The sequence below is a fragment of the Oncorhynchus mykiss genome, chromosome 1 (genome assembly GCF_057628025.1).
Source record: "Oncorhynchus mykiss isolate SJ-2025 chromosome 1, ASM5762802v1, whole genome shotgun sequence".
Taxonomy (NCBI): domain Eukaryota; kingdom Metazoa; phylum Chordata; class Actinopteri; order Salmoniformes; family Salmonidae; genus Oncorhynchus; species Oncorhynchus mykiss.
This window is the reverse complement of record NC_143022.1, coordinates 90,545,672-90,556,784: the sequence shown is the minus strand read 5'-3', so window position 1 is coordinate 90,556,784 and position 11,113 is coordinate 90,545,672. Positions and strand designations below refer to the sequence as shown.

At 42.2% G+C, this 11,113-nt stretch overlaps 1 protein-coding gene across 1 annotated transcript in view; it reads left to right on the top strand.

Annotated features, from left to right (window-relative positions):
- Positions 1-7,912, top strand: part of LOC118943938 (galectin-related protein) — a 20,463-nt gene extending 12,551 nt beyond the window's left edge. Inside the window, exon 5 of the mRNA XM_090183968.1 lies at positions 1-7,912. This exon is cut by the window's left edge and continues 1,400 nt beyond it. The gene's annotated coding sequence lies outside the window, so the exon portion shown is untranslated.
- The last annotated feature ends 3,201 nt before the right edge of the window (positions 7,913-11,113 follow it).

Sequence of the window (11,113 nt, the reverse complement as noted above, 5' to 3'; positions counted from 1 at the left end):
TGGAATATGGACTCAGGTGGTGTTTCTAGGCTTGAAAAATTTGCTAGGATGTTTATCTTGGAGTGAACTATCCCTTTAAGGAGTTTGCTTAACTGGACTCTGACTTGTAAATGAAGAAAATCCCCATAGTGAAAACACACCCAGCGATGGCCAGCCTAAACAACCATTCAGTCAAACCTCGCTATCACAGACCAGATTATTACTGTATATGCAAATGGTGGATTCTCTTCCACACTTAAACAAGGATCGTTTTCATTAGGGAACACCGAAGTGAAATGTTTTGCCCAAAATAAAAAACAGTTGACCCGAAACTGTAACCGGTACCTCTTGAAGTTTACAGACGGTTCCGTTAGCTAGCGGTTAGCGGTTATCGATTAGCGGTTGATTGTTGTGAAGAATAGGAAGGCTGAATGGTGTTATGAATGTACAGCAGCCATGTTTTTCTATGGTAGCATACCAGCTGGGCACAGACGTCAGTTCAACATCTAGTTTTGATTTAAAGTTGGTTGAGTTGGCAATCAACGTGAATTCAACATGAAATCAACAAAGAATTCCACCATGTCATTGGATTTAGGTTAAACGTTGGGTGAAAAAAAATATCCTTTTGTTGATGACTTTTTGCAAATCCAATCAGTTTTCCACATTGATTCAACGTCATCACAAATACTTTTTGGGTTGTTGAAATGACGTGGAAACAACATTGATTCAACGTCATCACAAATACTTTTTGGGTTGTTGAAATGACGTGGAAACAACATTGATTCAACCAATTTCTGCATCTGAAATGGCACCTTACACTCCTAGAAAAAAAAGATGCTATCTACCTGGAACCAGAATGGGTGTTACCTGGAACCAGAATGGGTGTTACCTGGAACCAGAATGGGTGTTAACCTGGAACCAGAATGGGTGTCAACCTGGAACCAGACTGGGTGTTTACCTGGAACCAGACTGGGTGTTTACCTGGAACCAGAATGGGTGTTTACCTGGAACCAGAATGGGTGTTTACCTGGAACCAGAATGGGTGTTTACCTGGAACCAGAATGGGTGTTTACCTGGAACCAGAATGGGTGTTTACCTGGAACCAGAATGGGTGTTTACCTGGAACCAGAATGGGTGTTTACCTGGAACCAGAATGGGTGTTAACCTGGAACCAGAATGGGTTCTACCTGGAACCAGAATGGGTGTTTACCTGGAGCCAGAATGGGTTCTACCTGGAACCAGAATGGGTTCTACCTGGAACCAGAATGGGTTCTCCTATGGGGACAGCAGAAGAGCCCTTTTGGATTGCTTTTTGCTAAGAGTGTATTACCTATTTAGTGCACTACTTTGGACCAGTGCCCACCACTTCATCAACACACAGAGCTACTACTGTTCACCAATAACTGTCATATGACTCAGTGGTTTAGTGGGACATCATATGACTCAGTGGTTTAGTGGAGCATCATATGACTCAGTGGTTTAGTGGAGCATCATATGACTCAGTGGTTTAGTGGAGCATCATATGACTCAGTGGTTTAGTGGAGCATCAAATGACTCAGTGGTTTAGTGGAGCATCATATGACTCAGTGGTTTAGTGGAGCATCAAATGACTCAGTGGTTTAGTGGAGCATCAAATGACTCAGTGGTTTAGTGGAGCATCATATGACTCAGTGGTTTAGTGGAGCATCATATGACTCAGTGGTTTAGTGGGACATCATATGACTCAGTGGTTTAGTGGGACATCATATGACTCAGTGGTTTAGTGGAGCATCATATGACTCAGTGGTTTAGTGGAGCATCATATGACTCAGTGGTTTAGTGGAGGGTAAATTCACGTGATTGCAGCTTACACACCTTTTGTATTCTGCGTAAGCATTTACCCTCCTATTGCAGAAAAATTATTTTAAAATATATAGAGCGTTACTTTACTCACCACTAACAGGGATCAGAGTTCACCCACCGATTTGTTAATTACCACTACATCACTGATATGCCTCTAACAACACACTGCCCCATGTCTATGGCCCAATGCATCTCTCTCGACCCCTCTCTCTCTCTCTCTCTCTCTCTATGTACCCACTGCAAATCTCTGTCTCTCGACCCCTCTCTCTCTCTCTCTATGGACCCACTGCATCTCTCTGTCTCTCGACCCCTCTCTCTCTCTCTATGGACCCACTGCATCTCTCTGTCTCTCGACCCCCCTCTCTCTCTCTCTCTCTCTCTCTCTCTCTATGGACCCACTGCATCTCTCTGTCTCTCTCTCTCTCTCTATGGACCCACTGCATCTCTCTGTCTCTCGACCCCTCTCTCTCTCTCTATGGACCCACTGCATCTCTCTATCTATCTCTCACTCTCTCGAAACCGAGCCAGGAGAGCAAGAATGGGGCACACGGACATCACATGGTGCCAAGGGGAGCTATTGTGCTCCATCAAAGCTCTCTATTGTCTCTTACTGGGCTTAGTTGTTGGATCTCTCCTTCTCTATATTGTCTCTTACTAACCTTAGTTGTTGGATCTCTCCTTCTCTATATTGTCTCTTACTAACCTTAGTTGTTGGATCTCTCCTTCTCTATATTGTCTCTTACTAACCTTAGTTGTTGGATCTCTCCTTCTCTATATTGTCTCTTACTGGGCTTAGTTGTTGGATCTCTCCTTCTCCCTATTGTCTCTTACTGGGCTTAGTTGTTGGATCTCTCATTCTCTATATTGTCTCTTACTGGGCTTAGTTGTTGGAGGGAGCGCTCATTCTTCGGTTGCCCCTACATAAGGCACAACTTTGACCCTAACTTCAACCCTAACCCAAGACACGTTTGACCCTAAGTGCACTACTTTTGACCAGGGCCCAATGTATGGGATAGGGTGCCATTTGGGATGCGGCTTTCCTGTTGGGAGCAAGTCAGCTCTGAGTTGTAGATGAGTAGGGAGGGACTTTGGATTCAAGGTGCTACACAAGATTTAAAAAATGGCTGTAATATTTGCCTATTGATTTCTCCCATTGGAGAGGCATCTGTTGTCAAAATGGGAAAGCTGTTTTGACTTTGTGGCTGTGTTATCTATTGGAAATCGGGTCAGGTGGCCAATGTAGAAATCTCTCTGTAATTTCTTGATTAAAAAAATTCTACACTGTTCGCTCAATGTCAGTTTATGTGAGAAAACAAGCACTGAATAGTGTAGGGCAGGGGTATTCACCTCTGACCCTACGAAGTCCAGAGCCTGCTGGTTTTCTGTTCTTACTGATCATTAATATCACCCACCTGGTGTCCAAGACAGTTCCACTGCTTTTTTTGGGAGGTCCAGAGTTGAGTTTGAGGGGTGTAACTAAACATATGTTCAATAATAAAACATATATATATAGTTTTTCCAGCTGTTTGAAGCTGCTGGACCAAAACAGAAAGTAAAAGGCTCAATTGTGAGTCTCCTTCATGTTACGGAGAAATGGGGTTTTGGGGGTGTAGCACCTTTAAGTGATGATAACTTTGAAGGTTGAGGGGTTTGGTGTTTATTTTCTTTGCTGTAGTCAGACATCCCTCTGTACAGTGCTTCAAATGGACCCTTCCTTGGTTTACCCCTGTAATGTGCTTCAAATGGACCCTTCCTTGGTTTACCCCTGTAAGATGCTTCAAATGGACCCTTCCTTGGATTACCCCTGTAAGATGCTTCAAATGGTCCCTTCCTTGGTTTACCCCTGTAAGATGCTTCAAATGGACCCTTCCTTGGTTTACCCCTGTAATGTGCTTCAAATGGACCCTTCCTTGGTTTACCCCTGTAAGATGCTTCAAATGGACCCTTCCTTGGATTACCCCTGTAAGATGCTTCAAATGGTCCCTTCCTTGGTTTACCCCTGTAAGATGCTTCAAATGGACCCTTCCTTGGTTTACCCCTGTAAGATGCTTCAAATGGACCCTTCCTTGGATTACCCCTGTAAGATGCTTCAAATGGTCCCTTCCTTGGTTTACCCCTGTAAGATGCTTCAAATGGTCCCTTCCTTGGTTTACCCCTGTAAGATGCTTCAAATGGACCCTTCCTTGGTTTACCCCTGTAAGATGCTTCAAATGGACCCTTCCTTGGATTACCCCTGTAAGATGCTTCAAATGGACCCTTCCTTGGTTTACCCCTTTAAGGTGCTTCAAATGGACCCTTCCTTGGTTTACCCCTGTAAGATGCTTCAAATGGACCCTTCCTTGGTTTACCCCTGTAAGATGCTTCAAATGGACCCTTCCTTGGATTACCCCTGTAAGATGCTTCAAATGGACCCTTCCTTGGATTACCCCTGTAATGTGCTTCAAATGGTCCCTTCCTTGGTTTACCCCTGTAAGATGCTTCAAATGGACCCTTCCTTGGATTACCCCTGTATGGTGCTTCAAATGGACCCTTCCTTGGTTTTGCCCAGATAGGCCACTGCACTGACTGAACCCTGAACAGTGCATCACATTCAGCATGGGGGGATAGTGAGTGGTTGGTAATGAATGTGTGTGTGCTATATGAGACGTTCGGTCTCTGAACATCATTACAGTAGGCAATCCATGACAATATTCTGTGGGATGCAGAATTGTTCAGTAGGCTGCATATGCACAGGTCTTTCTTTTCTGTGAGAGAGCAATAACGTCCTCCTCTCTGTCTTTTTCTCCTGGATGGTCACACAGGGTTTTCCTGAGGTACTAAGATGGAGAACTCTTTTTTTATGTTTGGCATGACAGGCACTCATTTCCATAAGGAAACTACAGTAGGCTATTAGGAAGGCAATACGGAGGACAGGGAGAGAGAGTTTGTATGAACCAGCCCAATGCACTGACCTCAACAGTATTGTATCCTTAATGTTGTGTTAGTCTGGGTGTGTTTCGGGGGGCTGATTTCATTGTCGGTGCTGATCTGGCTGTAGTGAGTTGAAAACCGTCCCTCGTGAAACCACACCTTCTGGCTGTAGTGAGTGGGGAAACATCCCTCGTGAAACTACAACTTCTGACTGTAGTGAGTGGGAAAACATCCCTCGTGAAACTACAACTTCTGACTGTAGTGAGTGGGAAAACCGTCCCTCGTGAAAACACACCTTCTGGCTGTAGTGAGTGGGAAAACATCCCTCGTGAAACTACAACTTCTGACTGTTGTGAGTGGGAAAACATCCCTCGTGAAACCACACCTTCTGGCTGTAGTGAGTGGAAAACATCCCTCGTGAAACCACACCTTCTGGCTGTAGTGAGTGGAAAACATCCCTCGTGAAACCACACCTTCTGGCTGTAGTGAGTGGAAAACATCCCTCGTGAAACTACAACTTCTGACTGTAGTGAGTGGGAAAACCATCCCTAGTGAAACCACAACTTCTGGCTGTAGTGAGTGGAAAACATCCCTAGTGAAACTACTTAATTTTAAATACAAACAAATATCCAGTTGCCCCATGGGAAAATAAGTAGGCCTATATGATTCACATTGGAAATCCTTAAGAGACCTAATAATACATCTATGTATAAAATACCAAATTGTGGTTAAAACCATGAGGCAGAATAAAAGACGTGTTCTATTCTTAATAATGTCATACATGTCATCTCGCCTGTGGTTCAGCCTGTTACTCTAGCATCTCGCCTGTCACTCTAGCATCTCGCCTGTGGTTCAGCCTGTCAGTTGTGGTCTAGGGGTCAACTTGAGAGGTCACTCACTCCCGTGACGCTGTATATCCAGGAAGACCGGGGGGAGGGAGATAACACAAACACTTCCTGATTCACAACATGGGGCGGGGGCTTATTCTGGAGGGGCACAACAACATTTACATAGAAATATATTGTGTAGAACAGTCATGACTGTCTAATGTGAAATAGGGAATGGTAACCAGTCTATACTTCATATCTCTATCTGCAACAGCCTAGTAAATGGTGCATCCTTTTAATTTTTATTTTACCTTTATTTAACTAGGCAAGTCAGTTAAGAACAAATTCTTATTTTCAATGACGCCTAGGAACAGTGGGTTAACTGCCTGTTAACTGGGCAGAACGACAAATTTGTACCTTGTCAGCTGGGGATATGAACTTGCAGCTAGTCCAACGCTCTAACCACTAGGCTACCCTGCCGCCCCACTACTGACTAAGCCCCTAAAAGGCTTGTTTTGTAACTTTGTGTCTCATGATCCTAACTCCTCTAATAGGACTGACATTCAAGCAAACATGCAGTACAGAAAAAACATTACATTGGTCTTTTTACAACAAAAAAAAAACGGTATAAATACTGATGAATCAATCAAGGCTAATTGGAAGAAATCAGGTTTGGATTTGATTGGAATGAGTTACTGTTATTGGATTTGAACGAGATGGTGTATTGCTGGAACACAGGAGCTAGTAGGACTTTTCCACAATGTGAAATACCTGCAGTGCGCGTTTGATTGAACTCAGCCCTTGGGTCTACAGCTGCAGCCTGCCACAACGCAAATACCATTCAACCCACTCTGACCTACAATGGCCTCAGAAAAACAGCAGAAAAACAAGTAAGACTTTATAAAAATAAGACTTTTGGTTTGAACTGAATGTCATTGCTCCCCGATTGTAATCTGATGATGTTAACAGGCCTTCCCATTTTCTACATATTTTGGACATGGCCTTGGTTTTTACATGAGAAAATGTGTCTGTGTGCTTTATAGGCAAAGCGTTTCGGTACACCTGTGTTGTTGACAGACCTGGGTTTAAATACTATTTGATATCATTTCAAATACTTTATCTGAGCTTGACTGGCACAATGGAACCAATAGACTAGTCACAAGGACTGCAAGCCCCGCCCATCAGGCACTCCAGGCATACTAGACGAGAGCAAACTGAATGCTTTTGAAAGATTTCAAGTAGTAATTGAACCCCGGTCTGGTTGTTGAATACAAGTACTATCTGAGCATATTGTATATCTGAGAAGTCAAGATTATAGGTTTTCCTAGTTTTTTGTTTGTAGACTTTACAAAACATGTGAGATGTCTTTTTGTTCTTTCTACCAGTGGTGTTATAGCCTAGTGAAGCATTAAACTGCTGTTGGAAGGAAAAGACACGAGTCAATGGGTATGTACCAAATGGTACCCTATTCCTTAACAAGTGACACTTCTTTTGACCAGAGCTCTATGGGCCCTGGTTCAAAGTAGTGCACTACGGTACATAGAGAATAGGGTGTCATTTGGGATGCATTAATTATTATTGCTTTTTTGGAAAAGCAAACTGTAGTTATTATGGAGTGTCATATTAGGTTAGGTTGTGCTGTTGTTGATGTTGTACTATAGGGTTTCCCTTTTCATTTATCAAGAACAAGACCATTTTTATATATTTTTTAAAACAGTGCCTGTTAAATTAAATATTATAAGATGAATGCTTTTGAATTACAAGACTATCTATGAAGTTAGGTTTGATCAAGTTGTTCTCTCACCAATTGTCATCAGATGAGGATAAAGGATTTAGGATGAGAAGTTTGACCAGATCCAGTGTAAAAGAAGTCTGTCTGCTACAACATGTAAAGGGGTTGTTTCTGTCTGATGTAGCTAGTGTTGTCTGACTGACTGACTCAGGAAAGAAGATCCCTGGTTAACAGGTTCATTCTCTATTCTGGGTTTTCAACAGAGGATCCTGCATATAACCAGTCCCACAGGAGCAATACAACTCTTTGTCTGTGTCCCAAAGGGCAATCTATTCCTTTATATAGAGCACTACTTTCAACTGGTCAAATGTAGTGCACTATGTAGGGAATAGTGTGTCATTTGGGACACGCAGACTTATTAGACACTATTTCCTAACTGAATGAAACCAAGTTGAGTCATTCATGGAGAATTGTAACATTTTGCATTTAGACCATGTTTTGTTTGTGTCCATTAAAGGAGTAATTCCACTAGTTGTGCTCTCTTCCTCGTCAAACGTTTTCGTTTCTCATGCTTCTGTTAAAACGACTACTTCGTAGACCAATAAATGTGTCATCTTGGAATGTACCCGGTGCTCAATGTGTTTCATTCTGACAGGGCTGAACCGCAGTATGGAGCTCTTGAAAACGAGCCATCAGGAAAACAAGGGAGTCTGTGTCCTGCCCCTGCCAAGCTGAGAGAGGGAGGAGGAAAGGAAGGAGATTGTGTGTGCATAAAATATGTATGGGAGAGCGAGAGAGTGTGTGTGCAGTCTGTGTGCATGTGTCTGAAACAGAGTGCGAGAGAGAGAGATGAAGGGATGGAGACAGTGTGAGAAGGAGAGATAGGGTAGAGTCCGCTGGTTTGACAGGAAGTTATGCAGTGGAATGGGTTAAAGAAGCAACCAGCAATAACTTTTTTGGCAATAAACTTCTGATGGATGGAGCTGCAGAAATGTAACCACTCTCAAATACATAGACCGAGCTATGGATGTAAGGACTGACCATCCATGATATCAACATGAAAGGACTGACCATCCATGATATCAACATGTAAGGACTGACCATCTATGATATCAACATGAAAGGACTGACCATCCATGATATCAACATGAAAGGACTGACTGACCATCCATGATATCAACATGAAAGGACTGACCATCCATGATATCAACATGTAAGGACTGACCATCCATGATATCAACATGTAAGGACTGACCATCTATGATATCAACATGAAAGGACTGACCATCCATGATATCAACATGAAAGGACTGACCATCCATGATATCAACATGAAAGGACTGACCATCCATGATATCAACATGTAAGGACTGACCATCCATGATATCAACATGAAAGGACTGGCCATCCATGATATCAACATGAAAGGACTGACCATCCATGATATCAACATGAAAGGACTGACCATCCATGATATCAACATGAAAGGACTGACCATCCATGATATCAACATGAAAGGACTGACCATCCATGATATCAACATGTAAGGACTGACCATCCATGAGATCAACATGAAAGGACTGACCATCCATGATATCAACATGAAAGGACTGACCATCCATGATATCAACATGAAAGGACTGACCATCCATGATATCAACATGAAAGGACTGGCCATCCATGATATCAACATGAAAGGACTGACCATCCATGATATCAACATGAAAGGACTGGCCATCCATGATATCAACATGAAAGGACTGGCCATCCATGATATCAACATGAAAGGACTGACCATCCATGATATCAAAATGATCAGTATTTCAGTTGACTGTTTTGATTTACAATTGCATTGTTTACAAACAATTGAGACAAAACTAGCTGATTAGGTTCTGATGGGTTCTGACAGACGAACTAATAAGCTCATTTAGAAGTTCTATTCTTCAAGAATCAATGGGTATTATCATTCATTTAAAAGTCCAAAATGGGCTGTACCAATCACAGATTGCCCCTTTCAAACTGCTTTCCTCAGCCTGGGATGCCTCGGGGAAAAACTAACGGGATGTGTCTGACATACAAACTGATATTTAAAAGACAAAATTGTTAAAATGAGGGAAAGGTTAGGGGTTAAGGTTGGAGTTAAGGTAAGGGTCCGTTTTTGTTTCGTCGGGCTGTCAATGAAATGCTCAGCACGACTCTCGTGATGGTTTGTTTATGCTCTGTACCGCCACCTGCTGTTTCTTTACCAAACTGTTACCACTGGAATGTAAGTCTATGTACTGTTCAATAGTAACATTATTATCACATTCCTATTAATAACATGTAGCACCTTTTTTATCTACTTAAAATTATATATATATATTTTTAAATGATTTCAAGATGTCTTTTATAGATGTTATTTTGTAGCAGTAGGTAGCCTAGTGGTTAAGAGTGTTGGGCCAGTAACCAAAAGGTCACTGGTTTGAATCCCTGTACAGACTAGGTGAAACATCTGTTGATGTGCCCTTGAGCAAGGCACTTAACCCTAATTGTCACTGAAGCAGTGTCTGCTTCATAATGTGGAAACCTCAGCTGTTATATGACTTGACTGATTTTATGATATCCATTGGTAACAATGTGATGTAATCCTAAAAGATTATAGAGACGATTTGACATGATTGAACGTTACTCAGTAATCTAATCTGGTTGGAGTGATTGCTCAACCTAATCTGAGTCCCATGAGCACAAATAGCCGGATAGAGTTCTGAGGCTCAGTCAATGACTGTGTATTGCTGCCATAGCAGGCTCCAGATTTGTGGATGTCAATATTGAATGTGGACTGATTGTGTCTAACTCCCAAATGGCACCCTATTACCTATATAGTGCACTACCTTTGACCAGCTGTGGTCAAAATTAGTGCACTACATAGGGATAAGGGTGCTATTTGGGATGCAAAATGACTGTTGTTATAACAAGGAATAAATGACTTGTGGAGCCAAGTCTCATTTGCTGGGAGCTGAGGGCACCTTCAAGAACATAGATGTGTTTAAATGTATTTTCTCTCTCCAGCTGAGCGACGCCAGATGACCGGAAAAGGACCCTCATCTCTCTGAGACGTTGACCTTGACAATGTGTCAGTCAGACACATTAAATGACAAATAGCTTATTCTATGTGGGTGTCGTTGAGTCCACTTAGCCTACAGAGGCCATGCATAGCAGTTCTTAATGGAAGAACAATCTCACTGAATGGATTGGATTCTTATAACCCATGATAATAATATTTATAACTCTGTATCTGTCTGCCTGTCTGTCTCCCTCTGTCAGTCTCTACCTGTCTGCCTGCCTGCCTGCCTGCCTCTGTCTGTCTGTCTGTCTGTCTGTCTGTCTGTCTGTCTGTCTGTCTGTCTGTCTGTCTGTCTGTCTGCCTTTGACTTTCTCTGCCAGTCTGTGTCTGCCTGTCTCTGCCTGTCTGTCTCTTTCTTTCTCCCTCTCAACTTGAATTACAATATTTCTCAGCGTCCTTCAATCACAGTCCAGTAGTTGATAGGTGCACTTGTCTAGGTGTGTCTGTGAGCACAGCACAGCTGGTGTAGGCTATAACCCATGTTAACATTATTACAGTATGAACAAAGGATATGTGGCAATTCCATGTGAGCAGCGATGTGTTCATCACAGGTATATATACTCTACACCTACATGCCATGCCAGGAAAGTATAGTTACCTACCCACTTTACCCAGAAGATCTCATGTTTTGTAAATATATATATATATATTTTTGTAAATCAACACTAACTCTTATTTAATCTAAGCTAAATAAACAAATAAAAGGAGGATTTTACAAAT